The sequence below is a fragment of the Phoenix dactylifera genome, chromosome 8 (genome assembly GCF_051530095.1).
Source record: "Phoenix dactylifera cultivar Ajwa chromosome 8, Ajwa_hap1_PhDact_Kaust_v1.1, whole genome shotgun sequence".
Lineage (NCBI taxonomy): Eukaryota > Viridiplantae > Streptophyta > Magnoliopsida > Arecales > Arecaceae > Phoenix > Phoenix dactylifera.
The window spans coordinates 4,347,673-4,353,672 of record NC_143197.1 but is presented as its reverse complement, the minus strand read 5'-3'; positions in this window follow the sequence as shown (position 1 = coordinate 4,353,672).

The following is a 6,000-nucleotide window of genomic DNA, read 5'->3' as shown; positions in this document are numbered from 1 at the left end:
AGCTGATAAAATGAAAAAACGATGGTATCTAGATAGTGGCTGTTCAAGACACATGACCGGTGACGAAGATCGATTTGTCACCTTGGAACCAAAGAAAGGTGGAGTAGTGACCTATGGAGACAATGGTAAAGGGTATATCATTGGAAAGGGTAAAATTTTCATTGCTCCATCTATTTTTATAGAAAATGTTTTATTAGTTAAGGGTTTGAAACATAACCTTCTTAGCATAAGTCAATTTTGTGATAAAGGATTTAAAGTTACATTTGAAGCATCTGTATGCATAATCACAAATCCTAAAGATAATAGCATTGTACTTGTAGGACAAAGGCAAAGAAATATTTACTTAGTAGATCTTCATGAGTTAGGCAAGAAAAATGGTTTATGCTTAATTACTAATGAAAAAAAGAAAATTGAAACTAGTTGACTTTGGCATCGAAGATTAGGACATGCTAGTATGGAATTAATATCAAAACTAGTTAAGAAGGAATTAATAAAGGATGTGCCAAAATTGATTTTTGAAAAGGACAAAATATGTGGACCATGTTCATTGGGAAAACAAACTAAGTCATCTTTCAAATCGAAAAACGTAGTATCAACAACTAGACCATTTGAACTCATACACATGGATTTATTTGGACCTACTAGAACTACAAGTCTAGGAGGAAAGAAATATGGACTAGTTATTGTTGATGATTTTTCAAGGTATACATGGGTTTCATTTTTGGCACATAAGAATGAAGCATTTTCAGAATTTTTGAAACTATATAATAAAATCATAAATGAAAAGAAACTCACCTTAGTAGCCATTCGAAGTGATCATGGTACTGAATTTGAAAATCAACACTTCGAGGAATTTTGCACTAAAAATGGAATATCACATCAATTTTCAGCACCTAGAACGCCTCAACAAAATGGGATTGTTGAAAGGAAAAATAGGACATTGGCAGAAATGGCACGCACAATGTTGTGCGAGTCAAATCTTCCAAAGTACTTTTGGGCTGAAGCTATAAACACCTCTTGCCATATTCTAAATCGAGTTTTAATACGACCTATAACTAAGAAAACTCCTTATGAACTTTGGAAGAATAAGAAACCAACTGCAAAATATTTTAAAGTGTTTGGATGTAGATGTTTTATCTTAAATAATGGCAAGGAGAACTTAAGTAAATTTGATGCCAAGTCAGATGAAGGTATCTTCTTAGGATACTCCACATCTAGCAAGGCATACAGAGTATTCAACAAAAGAACCTTAGTAGTAGAAGAGTCAGTCAATATTATATTTGATGAGTCTGATAGTGAGTCTGCTAGGAAAGAAAATACTATTGATGATGATACAGGAATTATCGACTTTGAAAAGTTGAAAATTGATGACGTGCCAAATCAAGATAAGGGAGATGATTGCGTGCCACCACAACCCCAAGACGTGCCAAAAGAATGGAGGTATGCACATGGACATCCTAAAGATTTAATCATTGGTGATCCATCTCAAGGGGTAAGAACTCGATCATCTCTTAGAAATTTAAATGATTATCTTGCTTTTGTTTCACAATTAGAACCTAAAACTTATGAAGAGGCTGAAAAAGATACCAACTGGATAAATGCCATGCAAGAGGAATTAAATCAATTTAAAAGAAGTAATGTATGGACATTAACTGAAAGACCAAAGCATAATTCAGTAATTGGAACAAAATGGGTATTTAGAAATAAATTAGATGAAAATGGATTAGTTATAAGGAATAAGGCTAGACTTGTAGCTAAGGGATACAATCAAGAAGAAGGAATAGATTTTGATGAGACATTTGCTCCTGTAGCTAGATTAGAGGCTATTAGATTGCTTCTGGCATTTGCATGTTTCATGGATTTTAAATTATATCAAATGGATGTGAAGAGTGCATTCTTAAATGGTATTATTGAGGAGGAAGTATATGTAGAACAACCTCTAGGATTTGAAAATCATGAATTGCCAAATCATGTGTTTAAACTACATAAGGCATTATATGGATTAAAGCAAGCACCTAGGGCTTGGTATGATCGACTAAGTAAATTTCTGCTTGAAAATGATTTTTGTAGAGGAAATGTAGATAAAACTTTATTCATCAAAAGAAAGGACAAAAATCTATTAGTGGTGCAAATATATGTAGATGACATAATCTTTGGTGCCACTAATGATACTCTATGCAAAGAATTCGCTGATTTAATGCATGGAGAATTTGAGATGAGTTTGATGGGAGAACTAAGCTTCTTTCTAGGATTACAAATCAAACAAACCAAAGAAGGCATTTTCATTCATCAAACTAAGTATACAAAGGAAATACTGAGGAAGTTTGGGAATGAAAATCATAAGGAAATTGGCACTCCAATGAATCCTACTAGTAAGCTAGACAAAGATGAAAAAGGGAAAAGTGTTGATATTAAGCTCTATAGAGGACTAATTGGATCCTTGCTCTATCTTACTGCTAGTAGACCCGACATTGTATTTAGTGTAGGGATATGTGCTAGATACCAATCGGATCCTAAGGAGTCACATTTAAGTGCTGTTAAGAGAATCCTTAGATACTTAAGAGGAACTACCACCATTGGATTATGGTACTCGAGAGACTTCTGTCTAGATTTGCTTGCATATTCAGATGCTGACTTTGCTGGATGCAAGTTAGATAGGAAGAGCACAAGTGGCACATGTCAATTCTTAGGAAATAACTTAGTATCATAGTTTAGTAAGAAGCAGAACTCAGTGGCACTGTCCACAGCTGAAGCTGAATACATAGCTGCTGGTAGTTGTTGTGCTCAAGTATTATGGCTCAAGCAACAACTAGAGGACTATGGAGTCAAACTAGATAATATTCCTATTAAGTGTGATAATACTAGTGCTATCAATCTCACTAAAAATCCAGTTCAGCACTCTAAAGCCAAACACATAGAAATAAGGTACCATTTTATTAGGGATCATGTGCAAAATGGAAATGTATGTATTGAGCATATATGCACGGAAAAATAATTGGCCGACATATTTACCAAACCATTGAGTGAAGATAGATTCTGTATGCTCAGGAGGGAATTAGGCATATGTGATCCTTTTTATTAAAGAAATATAAAAGGGAAATAGTAGTCTCATGATACATTCCTCTAATTTCAAAAATCCCATGAAACATGAGTCAAATTTGTTATCTATAGATTTCTTACTCATGTATCATTGTTCCATAAAGAGTTTATAAGGATTGGAAGCAAGGAAAACTTTTTAGAAGCAAAAAGGAAGAGAAAAGAAAATTTCTGCACATGGGTCGACCCAACCCAGAACATGGGTCGACCCAACGTTGAGTCGACCCAAGAAAAATCTTGAGTCGACCCAACGTCGGGACCCCACTGTTAAAAGGGGGCCCGAGAGCACATCTAGGGCACTGTTTGCCCTTTGTCTTCTTCCGAAAAACCTACTCCCCACTCTCCAATCTCCACTAAACTCCTCCAAACAGTAGATTTCCTAAAGATCTAGAAGAAATGGGACCCAAACGAGCCGTGGCCAAGAGATCCGGAAGAGTGACTCGGATCCAACGGGAGGAAAGGCAACCTACCGAGCCATCTCCCGTGTCTCCACGACGTGAGGCACGTGCGGAGGCCCCTCCTCCTCCTTCCCCCTCAGTGATTCTTGCTAGATTTGCGGGGAGGCCGGTTACAACGGGGAGAAGGATCCATTCCGAGTTTTTCAATCAAGAAGGGTTTCGGATTTGGGAATGGATCCAAAGACAAGGTTGGGAGTATCTTTGCTCCCTAGATGTGGTCATCTACCCCGGGTTGGTACAAGAGTTCTATGCCTTCCTCAAGACTGGTATGGGAGGGCTTGTTTCAGAAGTTCGAGGGGTTCGGATCCGTGTATCCGAGGAGAGCTTGAGTGAGTTACTACACCTACCCTGCATAGGAGCCACTCCGGAGAGGCCAGAAGACAAAATGAGAGCTCTGCAATTGATCATGGAAAACGAGAACTTCGATTTTTCTCAGAAGGTAATAGCTAGTTCTCTTTCCGCTGAGATGAGGTTATTGCTCAATATGATAAATAGGATTTTATTTCCGAAGACCGGGAGATTTGATCTCATCTCAGAGCGAGATCTAGCAGTTATGGAGTGCATGATTCGAGGGACTCCTCTAAATCTTCCGGCTATGATATTAAGGCAGATGAGGAAGGTGATGTGCAGCAACAGGGTATCACTACCTTATGGTATGATACTCACTTTGATATTTAGACAGCACGGTTTACCTCTCGAGGAGGAGGCATCCAAGAGTCTGCATCACACTGACACGTACACTGCACGGACACTTATACGCATGGGATATGAGAAAGTGAACGGGCAGTGGATTCACACAGGTGCAGGCATTCAGGGTGAGGCACCAGAGGGAGATGCACCAGAGGATGAGGATGAGGAGCCTATGGATCATCCTACTGTACCCTCAGAGGCTGGACCATCGTCATCCGCTCCTCCGACAGATACGGATGACTTCTGGAGCAGAATGACAGAGCTCATGACAGCTCAGGCGAGGACTATTACTGACGGGCTCACGAGCCGATTGGACGCCCGGTTGGATGTCATGTCTGCTGAGATCAGTGATCTGAGGCAGCAGATAGGAGCACTCCGGAGAGAGAGAGAGACACATGGACCATCTGTGCCACAAGCTGCTGAGTCAGAGATATCGGCACAGAGTCATCCAGCTCGTCGTGCTCCACGCCAGACACAGTCTCACCAGGCTCGACCTCCCCTCGCCACGTATGCTAGGAGGATGAGGACTAGATCCCAGCCATTAGATTCTCCCTAGGCTAATCTTAGCGTCTATGTTTAGAGCCTAGGCTAGATATCTAGTTCTCACATGTATCTTGCTTTTCTCCTATGTATCTTGTTTTTATCTTATGTATCTTTAAATCTTGATTAAGGAACATTGTATCTGTCTTTGTTTTTGACATGAATGTATGAAAATGTTCCTATTTTGATCAATGAAGTTTGAAGTTTATTATTTATTGCATCTTTTCCCAAATATATATTTTTGATGATAACAAAAAGGGGGAGAAGAAAAGAAAGAGTATTTAAGAAAAGAAAGAGTATTCAATTTAAGTAAAGAAAGAGTATTTTATTTAAGAAGTAAAGAAAGAGTATTAATTTTGGGAGAAGTAAAGAAATATAACAAAAAGGGGAGAAATAAAGATAAAAGTTATGTAAAGAAAAGAGAAATAAATGGGCAAACAAATTGAAAATCATATAAGAAAGCTTATACATCTAAGGGGGAGCAATTTGTAACAATGAAATTGACTAAATCAAAAATTTCCATCAAAGCTCAGAATTTGGCACGCACCTCTCGCACCCCGATACATAATCTGAAACTCAGAGTTTATCTCCAATTTTTGAAGTTTCATTGCTAATGAATTATAAATGAAAGGGGAAGCAATTCAAAAAGTCAAATTGGCAACATTTGAATGATATAGGGGGAGATTTCACAAGTATATATGAAAAGCTGAAATTCAGCAATTTAATCCCTTTTATAAACTGATTTTAAAAACAAGTATCAATAGACTTATACTCTTTATTTTGTAATCATCAAAAAGGGGGAGATTGAGGATGATAGTGTTATTTTGATGATTAACAAGCAATTATCTATAGTATGCTATAAGTTAAATTGATACTTCATTTATAAGTTCATTACTCTCAGTATATTTGGTTAATTGAAAATAGATACATGACCTTGTTCATTTGAATGAATCTAACCTTGAGAATGCAGCAAAGTGTGGATTGAGTCGACCCAAAGGTTGATTGGGTCAATCCCGGCACATCAAGAAATCATTTGGCACACTCCTGCAAAAATGGCACAAATGAACAGTGAGTTGGGTCGACCCAAGGTAAGCATGAGTCGACCCAACCTTGAAGAACCTCAAAAACATAACCGAAGAATGCTCTCTGGATTTACTGAGAGGGTCGACCCAAACAGTGGTTGAGTCGACCCAAGCTTGAGTCGACCCAAACCCTG